General features: G+C 41.1%; 1 long non-coding RNA gene across 1 annotated transcript in view; it reads left to right on the top strand.

The window, feature by feature from the left end:
* Positions 1-2,219: 2,219 nt before the first annotated feature.
* LOC148219824 (uncharacterized) overlaps positions 2,220-18,480 on the top strand; it is a 47,226-nt gene continuing 30,965 nt past the window's right edge. Inside the window, exon 1 of the long non-coding RNA XR_015799282.1 lies at positions 2,220-2,519. This is a non-coding gene — a long non-coding RNA (uncharacterized LOC148219824). The remainder of the gene's footprint in view (positions 2,520-18,480) is intronic.

Genomic DNA, 18,480 nt, shown 5'->3' with positions numbered 1-18,480 from the left:
GGTTTATTCATAACTTGAATGAATTATGAGTTAACTAAACTGTGAAACAAGCAGCCCCAATGCTCAAGATGGCAAGCAAGAACAGTCCTTACACTTCACTACGGGTCTCTAGGGACAAGACCACAAGGACAGTCACAGTGAGGCATGGGCAGCCTTTCTTTTTTCCTGTAAACCACATGTGGGGGGGTTTTATTTATGTTGGCATGCAGTGAAGGCAGAAAGCAGCACGGGAAGATTCATCACCAGCCTGCGGCACCCCAAAGCTCACAAGAGTCTATAGCCAGGCCCTAGACATTTGACTGCTCACAGCACCCACTCCTCCCCAGCACTCCTAGACAGAAGCTAAGTTTCAACACATGGTCAGATATCTAGGCTTGGGATCTAAAATGGAGCCTCACAAAATGTTCTTTCTTCCCTCAGAAAATTTTAGACAGCAACCAATATTTGGTTTGAAATATGGGATGTTCATATCTACTACATTTTATTCAAAACTCTGCAGACTTTTTAAAATACCTGCATAAAACCAAAACAAACAAAACAAAACAAAAAAAAAAACCCACCTTTTTGCTCAGCTTTAAACATTACTATGAACTTGACTTTCACAAGTGATTTATGTAGGGCTTGCATAAATACATCTTAGAAAGTTTCCCAAGGGTTACCAAAACAAGCTTGTACTCTGCAATGCATTGTGTTGGAGCATTTGATAAAACAGAAAGAATATCCCTTTTTGGTTCTCTTTTCCTCAGGAGTGGAATTTCTGTGATTGAAGGAAAAGCAGCAGGAAAATCAATTTTATAGAGTGGCCTGGGGAAGCTGTTCATTGAAGAATAAATATGTTTTCCTAGCAGGTGATACGGAAAGCAACTAAACACTTTGTCTTTAGACTACATCTTCCAAACATAGGGCCCACCTTTTGCTCTTACAAGAGAGATTATTTTAAGCTGGGTAACAAGAGATCAAACACTCTTCCAATATTATGACAATAACCAACAATGACCAGTTGGGGTAGTTTTTATTTGTATTAATATCCAGTCTTTTTAAATGGTCTTGGCATGCTCTTGGCCTCAGGAACTTCCTGTGATAATCAGCACCAGAACTGAATCATGCATTGTTGTAAAAAAATATTTCTTGAACTAATGTTATTTTGCCAGTTTGTTTTAAGATCATTAAATATTCTTTTTTTCCTAATGCCCCTGAACTTTATTTATAATTATGACGACCTCATAATTATAAAAGTAAAAATTAAAGAGTACTTGTGAAAAAATAAAGTTTGAGTTGTGGTTTATATAAAAACCTAATTACAGAAGTAATTACACAGTCCAGGACAAAATGCCAGTATGTACCTGAGTACATGTAGACCTGCATAAAAATATTTGCATGGGAATGTCACTGAGAGGTTTCTTGACCATATGTTTCATGTCAAGTTATTTTGCTGCATATCAGTATCTACATCTAGGTGTGAAGTGCACAACTGCATCTTTTTTACATGCAAAGTTACGAGCACAATTTGAATTAGAAAGTTTCTTTTCAAAAGAAGTAAAGCTGCTTGTGCCTATGCCTTTATGCAATGAGAACTCCCAGTAGTAATCAGAATAAGTGATATGTTTCTCAATGTGTGTAGCAAATATTCCCAGTGATCATTTCAAAAAGAGCATTTAACTGACTTAACAAATGGAATGATGATTTAATGCTTGCAATACAGCAAGTTTGTGAGTTCCAGTGAGAACTAAATGCTCTGTAGCTTTGCCTACAAGTCCTAGGGCTGAGACATTGGCTCCTCCGTTTCACCGACCATTGGACCTTCTCAGTGGTATGGTAGGAAAGTAATTTGAGCTGCTTCCTTCCTTTCGTGCATTTTGAAGCTTAAAATTAAAAGAGATATTCCCCATGCACAATTAATGTTAACATTAACATGGATGACACGCAAATCTAACAAGGGAAACCAGCCACCTTCCCTTACTCCTTTCATTTGCAGTTTAGGGCTTGTGCAAATTGCTTTTCTTTATAAAGCTGGATTTTTAAAAACCAAGCACTTTCAATAACCTTTTGAAAAAAGGCTATTTTCGCTAATATTGGGCCATGTCATTGTTGGAGGTCAGGACGTTTCCTTTTATTTTCTTTCTCTTAGGGAATTTTTCTCTCATTTTGTTGCTAAGAAACCAGAACAACCGCTACTTAGAAGAGAGAAAAGAATTTTCCAGGCTCAGGGGAGAAGTGCACCTGGCTGCATTTCTCTTATCTGAGGGTTTCTCTTGGAGCAGCAGAGATAACTCGAGAATTGGGCTGGGAAAAGGGGCTGGGGCAGCTCCGAGCTCTCTTGCTCTCTCGGCTCCTGAGGAGCGTGGTCATGGTCAAGCTGCTGCCTGGGGCGGCAATCTGCTGCCACCCCAGAGCCCAACACGGTCCTGCTTCTTCTGCCGTGGGTGAGCCTGCCCTGATATTCCAGCTGCTGCTCTGAGTTCCTACCTCTTCACAGCTCCTTTTGCTGTCCAGAGGGGCACCAGGATCGGCGGTCCCAGGTATTGTAAAGTAACTCCCTTCTCCATCCCTTTCCACAGCCCGTCTGCCATGAGGGCGTGCGGGAGCCGCGGGCGGCCCCGCGCCACAGCGCCCCCTGCAGGCGCGGGGGAGCCACGGCCCGCCCTGCCCGCCGGGAGCCAGCAGCGCCCCCTGGCGGCGGCGGCCGTCACCGCAGCAGCGGGGAGAGGCCTTGGAGAGCGGGAAGAGCCTGCCCTGGGATGGCGGCTCCGCTTGGCCGCGGCCGGCGCTGGCCTGGCTCCTGTGTCTGCTGCTACATGCACACATGGAAAGGACTCGTACTCCTTTTCCCACAGCTTTGCCTGAAAGGCCCTAATATCAGAGTTATATAATAATTCGGAGCAAAGGGGGTCATATTCTCCATTTCAATGGAGGTTCCTGCCTCCCTTGGCAGACACCTGTCTTTCAAAACATGACAGTCATACAATACCTTCTAATCTGGACATTTAAAATTGATGTCTTTGCATATGCAAAAAGTATAGCTGTAGTTGATGGAATATTCTATGTATTTCCCCTCCAGAAGACTGGTTTTAAATTTTAATCATTTTTGAATTGTAGCCTAAGGTTTTGTGTAATGCATATTGAAGCTTATTGGTGAAACAGGGCCAAAAGAAGTAATTATTTAATCAACATTACAATTAAAATGCTGATGGCAGTATCAAACACCTGGTACTTCACCTTCCTGGTAAAGTTATACATTTTATGTTTCTAAACCAGTCAGTCACACTCTGAAGTAAGCACATTTAGAGAATTATCATGAATATAAATAAGCTTAAGTCAAAATTAGAAATCATCCCTCAACATGTTTAGGTTGGAAAGGCAGCCTTTACATTTACCACATCCCTAATATCCTACCTGAGTTTTGGCACATCTGGGCAGATCAGAGCTCTCTGACACCAGGATGTGAACCCGTTCAGAAAGAATCTCCTTTAGGGCTGGAGAGAGTTCAGTCCATTAATTATCTCACCTTGCTCTCTACTATAAGCTTTTCCAGGCATCCAGTCCTGTGGTCAGTTGTCTTTCTGAAAATGGGCTGAAACTTTGAAAAAGAATAAAATACCATGTTGATATTCAGTCCAACGTGGGAAGTCAGTGACGCCTTTCCTTTACAGCTGGGCAAAGATGAGCCCCATTGATGTGGGATCCCAAAGCTGGTAAGGTATGCTCTAACACCTGCAGGGTTTCTTTCCTGGCCATCTGCTTCCACCTATACTGCCATGACATAATTGAAACAGCAGTAAAGTTTTGAAGACAGTTAATAATGTGTTTTGTTCTGTTTTATTTTCCCCTGGAACTCCAAAAATCATGAAAAATGCAGATTTTGGGGAAGGAGGGAGAGAGGGACTAAATCCCTTCCCAGATCTAATCTTTTAGTGAGCTCCCTGAAACTCAGAGCAACAGCAGCTGTTGAAAAGTGCAACTGTCTTTTCTACATGTGATTAAAGATAGTCAAATATCAAGTACAATTATCAAGGGGTCAGTTAAATCTAATTTCTTTCCGCTCTACATATATGCACAGAGGGAGCTTAAGTCCTCTCTCATCTGGTTTCTTCATCCTTAAAAGAAACAAAAGCACACTGTGTAGTATTTCCTAATTTGATAGTATCTTTATAGGATTTTAATATCCTCCTCCTTGCCAGCAACAAGCCAGACCAGCAGCAAACACAGTTCTGTTATGAGCTGCAGCTGTTTGGGGCCTGTAAAGGTCTGCAGCCTGGAAATTTCCAGTCGGTGCAACACAGGACAGGCTCAGCATCATTAGCAAAAGTTTGTACTTTTGCAAGCAAATATTGGCTGCCACAAGCAAAATGCTGGCAAAATTGAAACTACTTAAGCAAGCAGACTAGTGTTGAAAAGAGTAGGGACAGACAGCTGACAAGGTGGGGCAGAGATCCTAGCAGTATTCAACACAGGACCTGTGTTGTAAGGCAGGGAAAATCTCATCTGCAAAAACTGTTCTGAATGGCAATTGTAATGGTTGTCATGGAGCACTATGTGCGTGATTAATATGAAACATTTGGGACACTCATCCACGGAGCAGACCTATTTCCTCCTTCTCTTCTTCATGAGGCCAGGAAAATTTTGCTATAGCAATGACAACACACTTGGGGAGAATCAGAGTAAATCTTAAAAGATACAGCCTTTGTTTTTCTTTTTTTTTAATATATTCTAATGTAGAAGTTATTTGCATAGAATTTACATTACCATAGGTAATAAAATTCTCCGTAAGAAATTTCAGTTGCTTTAAGAAGTTACCCAGAAAACAATGCCCAGGTTAACTGAACGGTGTGACATAGCACAGTCTTGTTTTGTGATCCTTCTGTAGCTCAGATGCTTCTCACTGTCCTTGACATGGCAACTATGATATCTTCACACATTCACAAATACGAACAGGGAGAAAAACACTCTTCTTCCAGAATCTCAAAAAAGAAAAAAAGACAAAGTTAAAAACAGCTACTCATCTTCAAGCTCACTTCTGTTCTAAGGGTCGGGTTTTCTCGTCTTTCTGCCTGTATTGTTCATATCATGGACTTTTACCATCCTCTGCACACCGTACTCAACTTACCCAGCATGTTGGAAATGCTGGTGAAGGATTAGCTGCTGAGGCTGGCACAATAAAACACAGAGAAATACAGAAGATTTAGCCACTTGCTCAGATGGCTAAAATGTTTGCCTATCCTTAGACATTAGCTTAGCCTGCACCTGCTACCTCAATATGTTACAGAGAGCACAGTGCAGTGCAATAATACCTGTTGTGTCACCATAGAGACTGGGCCATCCTCCCTCACTTCGTCTGTAACATCTGTACATACACTGTTTCACTGAAAAATCCGAAAACCTGTCTTCTGATGATGGCTTTCACCTCAGTGTGAAATCAGCTGGAAAAAGGATTCAGATAACACAAGATATGAAGACAAAATTTCAGCATGAGGATGAAGAATTTGCAACACTTCCTTAAGCCTAATGCATTTTCTGTAAAATATAATCTATACCAACTTAAAGGGAGAGAAATGTCACTTTTTATTAGGTCTGAAAAATATAAACTAATTTTAATTCCATAATGCCATTTTGTGGTTGCTGTTAAACTTGAAAGAAGGATTACGAAAACAAAAGTATGTTATTCTGTAAACCAAATCCTCAGCCAGTTGTATTTTACAATTAAATCTCTGCTTATTCTATGTATTAGAGGTAATATCTTTGTTAAACAAGCTCTTTTTGCCTGGAGGTTCAGCATTAACATGCCCTTAAGTCTCCTTTAAACACAAGTAGCTCATCACCCTCATCCACAACAGCTTTAATTGTTGCAAGCCTTCATGCAAAAAACTATGCCTTTCTTTCTGCCTTAGCAGTTCTTTCATCAGCTTCTGTTGTGCACATTAGCCAGAACATATGAGAGCAAAGAAACTACAAAATTGGTTTGTGATAATATTTTGAGATAGCTGCTCAATTTTAAGGGTTTACCTTTACCAGGCAAAAAGGTGCAGTAGAGAGACAGATGGTTTCAAATGCAGTGTGATCCTTGCAGTAATTTTATGGGTTACACAAGCGAGCCTCAAAACTGTTTCAGAGATTAGCTGTACCAAAATGCCATGAAGGTACAGTCCCTGTTGCTATTCTCTCTGTATCCTTGTCCTTGCTCAGTCATGTTGGCTGAACTGAGACTGCAGCCCAAGCTAAGCTTACCTCTCTATTAATTACTTCCTTACTCATGACTATACTGCACTTAGTGTCACAGGCATTTCGTATCTCTCCCTCCCCCCCATTCCAATTTCAAGTCCCTTTTTGCCTTTTTGTGCGCAGTGGTTTCATGTAATGAATCCATCTCGTCAGGAATTCAGCATCCTTTCCTATACTTTCCTTGCTGTGTAGCTTCCTTAGGGAGAGACTGTGGCCCAGGGCCTAAAGGAAATAATGAACACATAGGAAGGTTTTCTAATGGTAATTCTGTCTGACCTTTCTGATAGTGACACCCAATGGGACATGGCTGCAGGAGCCACCACTTTCTCAGAGCATAGCAAGTGAATGAGATCTTATAATGTCCACCTGGAAGGTAAGAGTACAGGTTTCAGATGCTGAAACCAGCACAATAAAGAAGAACATGATAATAGAGCCTGTCCCCTGAATGCCTGGAGCAAGAAGGTCACTGGAATGAAATTTGAGAGAGGCATTGTTTCATCCTTTATGTCTCTATAACATTGTAATGAATGCTTCAGTTACATTATAATCCCATACTATTTTTCAGAAAGATTCTCTCCCTTACAGGTCAAATGAGCATTTAATTTCTAGTTCAAATACTCTGCTGATTTGTAAAACACTGAGAATCCAAGAAAATTCATGGAAAAAAACCCATGTATATAGACAATTCCATAATGCTAACTAACTTGCTTTTCATTTGACTTTCTGATGCCACTTGCACACTGTCTCATCTTTTTTTTTTAGCCTGATTTTCTAGAAACAGGTACGAAATATAGAATTACAGAATCATTTAGGTTGGAAAAGACCTTTAATATCATTAAGTACAACGGCAAACTTAAACTTGCCAAGTCCACACTAAACCATGTCCCTAAGTGCCACTTCTATACATCCTTAGAATATTTCTAGAGATGGTAACTTGAGCACTTCCCTGGGTGGCCTGTTCATGTGCTTGTAATTTCTCACTTACATAATCATCCTTTTCTTCTGAATATGTTGTAGTGTAAAAATTTCCTTTTACCATCATTACATGAGTATCTTCAGAGTACCAAGCCACAATTTCTGTGCTGAATCCAAGATGTAGTACTTCAATTAAGTGCATTGTTCTAGCACATTTTTACTGACTTTAAATCCAGAGGGCTTTAAACAAACATGCTTTAGGCTATAAATATATTCCTATCCTCTGAAACCTTAACATGCTAAAATGAATCTTCTAGCCTATGGCCGTCTTGAATGAAAGCTTGGAGAACCACCTCAACAACTGTTTTAACAAATTAGACCTAAGAATCCTATAATGTTCAACAACATTAAATAATATGTTATAAGAGCCTTTTTTAATTTCTAGAATTATTTAAATTTTAAAAAACTTATCACGAGGCTTTTAGACCCAAATGTTTGTGAGCCAATACCTCTTGTTGATCATCATCTAAAAACAGGAGTACAAACATATCTGTAGATGAGACATGAAGGCTTGTATCAATCTGACATTCCTTTAAGAGGAAGTAGCAAACATTTTCTTTGGCAGAAAAGAAACAAAATATCTTCTTTAAACCATAACTAAAAAGGTTTATTTAGGCTCTTAACATGAGTAAACTAAGGATTATGGGAATTTAGTTCAAAAACTGTTGTAAAAGACTTGTCCTAATAAGTAAAGTGCCTGAAGTAGATACCTAAAACAACAGCAGATGTCAACACATCATAATGAGACATATTATTTTGATTTATACCTTTGATTTTTGCATTACTAGTTACAGTAGGACATTTAAAAAAATTTCCTGTTTCTATTGACCATGAAATTGTTTAACAAAGTTTACAAAACATTTACTTTTTTTTAGCATCTGTTATCTATTGTTGTTCATGCACACTCCTGTATGTTTATGAGTTTCATGCTAGAGTGGTTTTGAAGAGAGAAATTTATTTTTCTGTTATGTATAATCTACCTTCAATTGGAATAGAAAATAATGAATCTGGAATAATAATCTGTTTAACTGCTGACAAAACAGATTCTGGAGTACTTTCAGTCCAATATTTTTCCATTATTTTATTCATTAGAAAAGGGAAAAGGCAAAGTATGCAAGCTAATGCTGAAATGTAGGTATTTCGTTCCCAAATATAAAATATTTTATTTTCTCATGGCTGCTAGCAGGTATATCTGTGTTTAAACTTCTTTATTTCAAACCATTAAAAAAACCCAAACTGTATTCTTTTAAAAAACTAGCAGAATATGGTTACACTAATTTTCAGGAAAATTATTCTATAGGATTCTTTAAGAACTGATTTTTTTTTAAATTATGAAAATAAGCCAGGCCAGTTTCTTAGCTGAGCTCTTTGCCGTGATTCCAGCTAGTCCCTAGTCCCTCTAATTCCTTTCTGTGCCTTTGGGGCCACATTTCTCTAGTGCTCCACATTGCAGCTGGGCTACTTGATCTTGCAGTGGACCGACGGTCTCAGGCAAGCTCCAGAACACAGCTGGAATTCCTGCTTCCAGGGATGCTCCTAGTACAAGGTACCTAATCGGTTCAAGTGTCCAGACTAAGATAGCAGGAGGTACCTGGTATCTCTTCCCGTTGCTCCTCCTGGGCTATTCTGGCGTGACCCTGGAGACTCCTGCTAAGATGGTGCAATGGGCCAACGAGGTGATGGGTCCTGCCCCTGGCTCCAGGCTGCATTTACACACCAGCCAAGCAGTGGGGTCATTGCATGGAGCAGAAGGAGTAATGACAGTGGTTCCTGAAAGATATTTTAAAGGACAAAGTTGCCGAAGTCTGTAATGTGCTCGGTGGCTGTGGTCATGAACCCTAATCATAAGCTAAAACAACTTCTCAGTGTGCCACCAAACTGCAACCTTCACAACCTACTCAGTAATGATTTTTTCAGTGCTCATCTCAAGACACTGTTCAGTAATGCCTTCCAGAAGGCATATCCAAACTCCTTTCTCTCCTGAAGGACTGGCAAGACAAGTGTTTTGCTGATTGTTTTTGAGGACTACACTGTCTCCTCAGGCAGCTCCACCACATATGAAGTTGGATTCTGGTTGCATGGTGAATTTTACTTCCCATGCTCACCGCTCTAGTCCAGTGGGACCAAAGAGTCAGTGAAATGCTTACATATATATGTGAGCCTTGGCAAGGTTTTCTGTGGCTTTTTAAATATGTCCAATGACTTCAAAGTGTTTGGTGAGCTAACTCAAGAGATACTAATCTTATTCAAAAACTAATTGGAAGAGAAAAAAACCCGTAAAAAATCACTTCACTTGGCTAGATGTTGCTAGCTGACACCCTTCTTTTTGCAAATAGGTCAAAGCTGTTCTCCAGGAAGAAAGCCGTCATGATGACAGGTGACACATTGCTACACCAGGCAGGAGAAAAGGAAGTTGTCACAGTCCTGGAAATGGTGATTAGTACACCATCCTGTCACACAGCTCAGGGTCTGCCCTGTCCCCACCATGTCCCTGCTCATTTTCTGCAGTATCTAAGAAATCAGCACCAAAAAAGTCATACCTGTGGTCACATAAACACATAAACACTTTCACTCACAGTAGTGCTCTCATTATCTGGCCATCAGAGGCAGCTAAGGCTGAGACAGCAGATATGTTATAGGATCCTGTCTGCCTAGTGTGTTCACGGTCCACTCCAGCCGGGAATGACTTCCAGATGTTTATGTGCTGCAAACGCACCTCCAGCCCACAGCCCAACCCTTATTGATCACACTGGACAACACTGGCACCGAGTGGGAGGAAGTGGTGGCTCAGTCAACAGCACAGAGGGTGTTGGTAGACTTGATTAGGGAAACAACAAGTTTTCCAGAGAAGTTAGCTAGGGAAAACATCCATTTTTGTTGCAGGAGAAAGGTTTATTTAATTAAAAAATTGCCCATAAATATCTGAGCCAAAACAAAACCTGAAACAAATAAACAAAAAAAAACCACAAAAACCCAAAAAACCCCAAACCCAAACCAAACCAAAAACCCAAACAAACAAAAAATAATTAAAAAAAATTTAAAACGGGGAAAAGAAAAACCACAAAAAAACCTCAGCAAAAAGCCCATGAGGCTAGAAAAGTATGTGTGCCCTTATGTGATTTCTCTCGTCCAGAAGAGCCTTTCTGAAAGAAACTTGCATTAAAGGGTTAACTGTTAAAGAATACAAATGTTTGGGTCTTTTTGTGTTGGTTTGTTTCTTTATGGTGGCTTTGTCAGCAAAGATATAAAAGTCTGTATAGATAGTAATTTTGATTTTAAATGGCATGGTTCAGGTTACCTCAACTGCATGTCAAAGATTAACTGAAGCAATGCTGAAATAATCAGGATCTGCACCACCAAACAACTGTTTCTGTGTGCAGTCAACTCCTGTTAAGAATTATGTACGATTTTCTGTAGAAAGTGTCTTCTTGAGGTATTTCTGTGAACAATTTTTAACACTAACCTCTAAAATAAGGATTGGAATTAATTTGCTGTAAAAAAGACTCCCTTCTTTCCAAGACAAGATCGGGCTCCTCCTACTGAAGGAAATAATTTATTCTTCTAGTGACAATCTTCTTGCATGCCTTCAGTTTTTTAACATGTCTAAATTATGGAATAATTTCTCTCCTAATTTTTCTTCTGCAAACCCAGAAACGGCTCTTTTCTTTTTTTTTTTCTTTTTCCCTTTTTAATATAAAAAGAATGCAAAACCTTTTCTTGTTTTTCCCCCTAAGGTATAGCCGTGCCATAGTAATTTCAAGTGCTCTCTATGTAAGATTGCAAAATGTAAAGGGTTACAGGTTCCCTTTTCAATTCACAACCCCAGTGTTATTGTGGAGGAATTGATTTATATTTTTCTGACAAGCCATTATTAATCACTCAGTGTGTTCTTGCTATAACTGCAGGGATATGAACCTCTCTGCCACAGAATGTGTGTCACATTGCAGCCTACACCTGCGTGGACTGGCAAAAAGTGTACAGCTACACACTCATCCAGGTCCTTTGTTGCAAATGTGTAGTTATTTTGAAACTAAGACCAAATCTTAAAAGTATTTAGCAAACTAAAGTTGTAAATTGGACATCTTTTTGGATTTTTCAAAAGAACACAGGCATAAATCTCCCACTAGATGCTTATCTGCATCATTAAGCCCCTAAATTACATTATAAACTTGTTGTTTTTGCACTTTTTTCCTCACCAAATTACTTAGAAACCAGATGTGCCTTTCCCCAAATGTATTATTTGCAATTATGTACGAAGTACCTTGGCAGAATTACATTCATGCTTCGAGCTATTTGGAAAATGTTAATTTAATTTGCTTTTTTTTTGTTATTCATGTGAGCAACCAGTCACCTAAATCACATGTTATCGTTTCTGCCTTCTTACAGGCTGCCTAAATGTTTTTACTAGGAGAATTATGAGTATCAACGGCATTAAGAAGCAAAGCCCAGGTGATTTGCAACTGATAGGAATTTGAGGATAATAATTATTCCTGTTTAAATTCACTAACCCTGTAGGTGATCTAGGCATATTTGTGGCTTCCATCTCCTTACATCTAATATAAACCCTGTCACCACAAATCACAGTACTGCATGCTTATCCTCAGGAGTGTTTGCCAGACACTCTTCTTTTACTGTTAGTTGCTCACCTGACTGATGGTCCAATAAAGTCTGCATTGACAAATCTGGACTCTAAAAATTAGTGCCTTATCCTGTGCTTTGGAATTGAAAGAAACATTTAGATGTGATACATGCACTTAGGGGCTTAATGACAGACTTATGAGCATACTAAGTAACTCAGTGTTGAAGACTAGTGTGAGCTGCCTGGACATATATGTCCATTAATTCATTTTTATTACCAAATTTAATTTGAAATTGTGGTCATTTCTTACTTTTTGAAATTGATCGAGATAATAAAAATGAACTATATTCCAGGTAACAGTTAGGCCCAAAGCAGTGTTGACATTCTGTGGTAAGAAATGTAAATATTTACTTCATGAAAGACCTGCCAAGCCCACAAATTCTGTGAAAACATGAGATTTCAGTTAAGTAAGCAACAGGCTTTCTTTCACAAAAATAGCATTCTGGTAGCACTTGGTTTTCATGGGCACTTTTCACCAGAATTGCAGCATTTCATTTTACAGAGAAAAAGAATATTTTTGAAGAAGTGCTTGGAATGACTTCTCTTTTGACCAGATTGGAAGATAAGCACATGTATTTTTGTCTGTTCTGTGGTTTTTCCAAAGATTGCATCTATTTTTTAAGTGTTCCAGGCTTGGTGCATCATTAAGATAACAAGTACTCAGCTTCCTCAGCATCACTCCCTGCCTCCTCTGGCACATTTCCCTGCAAATGCATCTAAAGACTTGTTTCTCTGGATATGGAGGCTGGGACAAAAAGAGGGTGCTGCTCTCTTTCCACGTGTCTACTGCAAACAGTTTGGATCATTCTGCTTTGTTCTTTACAGAAACAGGAGCTGTGAATTATCTGGGGACTTCTGTGTTTTATGACTTTTACCTGCCAGTTACAGAATGACTGAACTCCGTTACACCAGAGAATTGCCATATTTGAGCAGATGGGCTTAAGAAAGTGAAAAAAATACAGAATTCTGTTTTCTTCTTCATTTGTGGCTGTCTGGAGTAACATGCCATCTTCTTTCTGACAGAATACCACTTGTAGAGAAAGCCAAGAGTAGTCTTACAGAGGTAAAACAGAGCTATTAAGGCAACTCAAGGGAGCAGAGAGGAATTTCAGTTGTGCATATTCCTAATTTCCTGTTTCAAATTTTTTTAGTCCTTTAAAATTACCAGGCAGACCTGCTCTGCAGATTGGTCATTCCAGAGCCTCTCTGTAAATCAGCGCCTTCATGACTATAGCATAAAAACCTCACTCACTTCAGCATAATACAACAGAAGGGTTGGCAAGTACAAGTGTAGCCCCTCTGCCAAGGGTCTGTGGTCCTCATCAAATCATTCACTACCACTCCTGGAAATGTGAAGACACTCCTGCTTAAAAGAGGGCGGTGTCTGAGTAATGCAAATATGGGCTGTATATTTAATCCCAACCAAGACTGGTCAGGCGGGAAGCGGAGTAGAAGAGCAGTGTGGCTTTCCACTGGTGCTCCTGCTGTGGTTTGGGGGTTTAAAGCGACCTTTGATTTCCCAGCCTTCCTGCCCCACATCACAGACTCTAATGTTACCACTAGGTAAGGATAGGAAACATTTTTATGATGGTAGAGAGAGAGCAGAAAGGGAAAAAGAAAGGTTGTAGCCTTGTGTCTCTGCAAAACAGAGTATCTCTCAGTACTGGTACAAACCATTGTTATCTTCACCATCCCCACCAGCCCTGAGGAAGAAGACCTTTTTGTACAGTAGTGCTTTTGCCAGAGCATCCAGGCACATGAAAAGACTACATTTGGGCAAGGAGAAGTGCAAACATTGCACTGCACCAGCTGCTCCATGGTACTTCATTAAAGTCAGCTCCATGGTAAATGTGAGGAACATGATCTCTTTTTTGCCTGAGAAGTAAAACACCCCAAATCACAGAGATGTGAAACAAGTAGCAGGACACTCAGCAGGCAGCTATATCCATTAGTCTAAAAACTTGGCTGTTTTTTTCTGCTAACCTTCTGCTATCTACTATGTGGCTGCACAATGCACTGTGAGACACAATGCAGTACAAAAACAGAGCACTAGCAATGCATATAGAAAAAGTTTGGTTTGGTTTGTGTGGAGGGAGCAGAAAATACAGAAGAAAGTCTCCCTGTAGCCTCAGAACAAGCTCCTTGGAAAACCATAGCTTAGAGATAAGAAATGGCTTGTGAAATGACAAATACAAAAGGAATTTAGCTTCTCCTCTTGGTAGACCCTCTTATCTATCTTCAATATTAGTGGTTCATTTTCTTTTAGTGTCCATAGGCCAGCTTTGAATGTAAAATCCCTCAGGGATTGGTTAGAAAGTAGAATTCCCTTCGTAATTTGTGCAAACTGTAAAACCCTCAAAAGATATTAAAACCCCTGTAAAACAACAGCTGTTGGTATATGCTAGATAGGATGCCTTCATAGAATAAACTATATATTTGTGCCTTTCTGCATATGCTGGTCTCTTTTCCCCGCTGCTCTGAGAGCTCACCCTGAGCCACAATTCTATCTGGGCAAGGCTTGGGAACGTGCTCCCTCACTGAGGGCTGCAAAAGCAGTCTCAGGGATCCCAAAGGGACCCCAAAAACCCCACCAGTGACAGGTTTGGTTTCCCTGTATTTTCTTAACCTACTTCAATTCAAATTAGATGATCTCTACAACTATTGGCTTCATTCCATACCATACTACTGACCCGCTCCCTAGAGATATTTGTTTCCAAACCTCAAGTTATTTCCTCTAAATTTAACCTAAATTAAAGAGCCAGAAGAGGGATAAGTGAGTGGCGGTCTCTAAGCAAAAAATCTGTCCAGGTTCCAAATTTCCAAAGAGGTCATTTTTCAATGAAAGGACTGCAGTGCCGGAGAGGAGAGCAGAGATGCACGATGAAAGCTTTTCCAAAAGCTGGTACCTCTCTGCTTTTGCCACTTCATGCATCTGCAATTCTAAAAAAGCTTCTCTTGCATGCTAACTGTCCTGGCTGTAACATCTGCACAGTGGATTTAATTTTTTTTCCCTAATGCCCCACTTTTGCAAGTGATCAGGCCAGCTAAAATGGACAAAGCAACTCAGGAATACCATTTCACAGAAGTCTTGGCAAAAAGTTAAGCACATTCTTGTCAGGTTCCTCAAAGCTGAACGCCTGCAACAGATGCAGGGGGTAACTGGAAAGCCAGCCAATACCCTCATTTCTGCCCTTGAGGCTCTTCCCACTTTCTGCACACAGACCTAACCCCATAGGAGGTCTTGAGAATGGTCAGTGAAAGACACTCATATTCCCTGCTGAAGCACTGAGCAACACAAATGTGGAGGCAGGTGGAGCTGGCCAGCTTCTTCCTGCCATCACCTCATCAGGCCTCTGATGAGGTCTCTGACATCCCCTCCAGGGTAGGAGGAAGCAAGGCTCTTCCTTGAGAGCCTTGCTCTCTGTACTGTTAAAGCACTGCTAAGCAGACAACTTTAATGCCAGTTTTCAGTTGCTCATTGAAGACATTCCCCCATGCTTCTTGCTTGTTTTGCCATCTGTAAAAAAATACAGGCCTCAGAAGAAGGACAGATTGCCAGGTACATGTACTTAAACTGCTGTTGTCTTCTACAAAGCCCTTTCCCTGGTTTCATTTATCTCCATATTTCGACCATTTATTGACTAAAGCCTTTATTTTCACTGTGAATTCCACCCCATAGTACAAACCTTTAAATACATGTAAATGTATTCCAACCACAATTTCCACTGCCCAGTGCAGTGGGTAAATTTCCCTCTACTCAGTACATTTTAAGGTCACTTCCATCAGTTCAAACACTGATTATTCATTATATCAAATATCTGAGCTGATAGCTGATGACAGCCAGGAAACCATAAGCTGCCTTGAGGCTTGTCTTCCTATCAGCCCCTGCAGCTGGGTGATGAGGGACTTTTTTCCTGCCATTGAAACTATTAGGTTGCTGTAGTTTGTTTGGTTTCAGCTTACCATAATTGCTGCCATTTCCACGGTTGATTTGGGCTATGTTTGAAGTTGATGTACAATACAAAGTGTGCTGCATGTGTAGCTGCTCTCCACGTGTCAAGACACTAGAAAGAGGGAGAGTGTGTGTATATGTGTATGTATGCATATATATAAACATCTGCCATGTAGCTGTCTTCTACTTACATATGTTTCTGAGCAGTTTACTCTACCAAGGGCATCTGAGTGTCTTAACTGCCCTCAGTGATTCAGGTTCCTGCTACTGGGGAGATTAACTTTGGTTGGGTGGAAGCAGACAGCACAAGAAGGGGAAAAGTGGCATGACTAGCAGAGAGTAATATATACAGAATTCCAGACCACTAATCTCATGAGCAGGGAGGTATATGAGGATGTGAAGCCATCAGAGTGGTATTTGTTCATGTCTCTAAGACTTCTGTCTCTCTTTGAGGAGCTCTAATTTAGTGCAGCCACAGAGCTCCCCTTACCACAAGCAGCAAGACCAACAGATAACCATGGCCCTCAGACCTGGAGGGAACCCTAGCCCAGGAAAGGACAGGCAACAGCTGCCGTAGGAAGATAGGGCAGTCCTTCCTTGGAGCTGCTGACACAGGATTATGAGGCAAAAACACTTTCTTGGGTGACTCTTGCTGCATCTTAAGTTCTCATTTGTAACTGAGTGATAACAAAGGTGCTGCCCATCACTTTCTCATACATTTGTGGTACAAGGTCCCTCAGGACAGAATCATCTTCTAGAAACAAGACAAATAATTGGAAGGTGGATACAGATTTTTATTATCGATTAATAAAAATATATGCAGTCTTTTTGTGAGTCTTACTTGCCCTATGCTGACAATCATCACTTTGTCCCTTTAAATCTCCAGGAAGTAATCATAAAAGATAAAGACAATGGAGGAAGCCACCACTGGAGGGGCTTTTTTGAAGCCGTAAGAGAACCAGAGGAGAAAGAAAGAGTGCCCATGAGCAGGAGGACAACTCTTTACTGAACCTCATTCTTTTTATGTTGTTTGCAGCTTGCAGCACACCTGGGAGCACAGCAGCACATCATCAGGCAAAAATAAATACAACTAGATAGATAGGTGATAGAAGTGCACACACAGTATGTTGAACTAGCTGTAGTGGGTGGACTAGAGGTGGTTTTTCATATATGTGTGAAAGCCCTGCCCATGATAGCGAACAGGATGGAAGCTGCCATGTGTTGCTTCAGACCTTGGTTTTCCTTGATGCACAAATACATATAGCGCAGATACCTCAGTGTGCAGCTACAATGCAAAGATGCAGATTGAACCTGATGCAAAAGCTGTGAACTGGTGATGACGCTTTGTATAACAAAGGGCACAGAGACCTGTGGTACATGTCAGGTGACCAGACACTCAGAAACACAACAGGAGCTGAAACTCAGGAGGAAGATCTGAGACTTTCCAGAGGGTATAAAAGCTCAGGGATTCCTTTTCTGTGGGTTGTCCTCAGAGGCACCAGCCCGAGCTGTTTCTCTGTTACTGCACTGTGAATAAATGACTTTGTGGAATGGGACAGCTGAGACTCTGTCATGGAAAACCTTGTCTGGTTGTGTGAGTGTGGTGTGCAGGGAGTCATGTGGGGCTCCCACTGGGTCACTGGAGCTGCCTGCTCTGAAGGGGCTGCAATTCAGTGGTGACAGTCTGTGGTGGTGGGACTGTGGCTGCCAGAGTGGCTCCTGCATGTTCAGACTGGTAAGTTTCCTTAACAGATGGGAAGAAAGAGTTATTTAATGGCAAGTATCTTCCCAGAGATGGAGACTGCACTGAAAAAGGGTTCCACTGTCCCAGTGTCACTGGTGGACAAGCTGAGTGAGATTCCTTGTGCCTGGCACCCCTCAGCCTCATGAGGTGCCCTAGGGAGATACACAGGGCAAGCAGCAGACCTTCTTAAACTGATTGCAGCTGTTCATATGTCTCCTCTGTGACTGTAGTTAAATCACAGAGTACAATGACCTAGAATTCCTGTCTCTGTACTGAACTAGCCCAACACTCTGCCTCCAGTTCCGTCCAAGAGCAAATGCTAGCAGAGGAGTGGAGGAACAGGAAACAAGTACAAGAATAAAATAGTTACAGCTCTGAGGGCTGTTCCTGGGGCCCTTAATCTCCACAGCCACAGAGCCGTGCCTAGATGTGGCTCAGGCAGTGGATGGCTGGAGGCTGAACCTTAGCTCTGCTCCAGAGGTGAGCTGTTTGGCCTCCCTTCATCTTTTTTGCATAACTGGACCTCAGTACCTCATTCAAGGGCTTGCTTTGAGATCCACAGGCTAAACAGCCACACATGGATTGTAAAACCAGAATACAAAATGGTGTAGCATCATAAAGGATGAGGAACTCAGGGCCTGGTTTCAGAATAGTTCCAGTCTCCCAGATGAATCCTGTGAATGAATGCTCTGTGCTCTGCCATCCCACATGTGCAAGCCTGCACCCCTTCTCCTACAGAGGCTGATGAACACCTCCATCCCCTCTCGCCATGTTGCCCCCTTAGTCCTGTGATCCTTTGCTCTCCTCCTTGCTTACTGATGTCTGCTCCTCTTGAATGCCTTGTCTCCCTCCTACATTAGTCAGTTCTGTCCCTTGCAGCCTGTCTGGTTGTACTGGCCTGAGACACCCAGCCTGCTTTTCTGTGTGTGAAACCTGAACCATGACTAAACAGCA

Source organism: Sturnus vulgaris, chromosome Z (assembly GCF_052056855.1).
Source record: "Sturnus vulgaris isolate bStuVul1 chromosome Z, bStuVul1.hap1, whole genome shotgun sequence".
Classification (NCBI taxonomy): Eukaryota; Metazoa; Chordata; class Aves; order Passeriformes; family Sturnidae; genus Sturnus; species Sturnus vulgaris.
The sequence above is the reverse complement of the archived record's forward strand: the minus strand, read 5'-3'. Positions and strand labels throughout refer to the sequence as shown.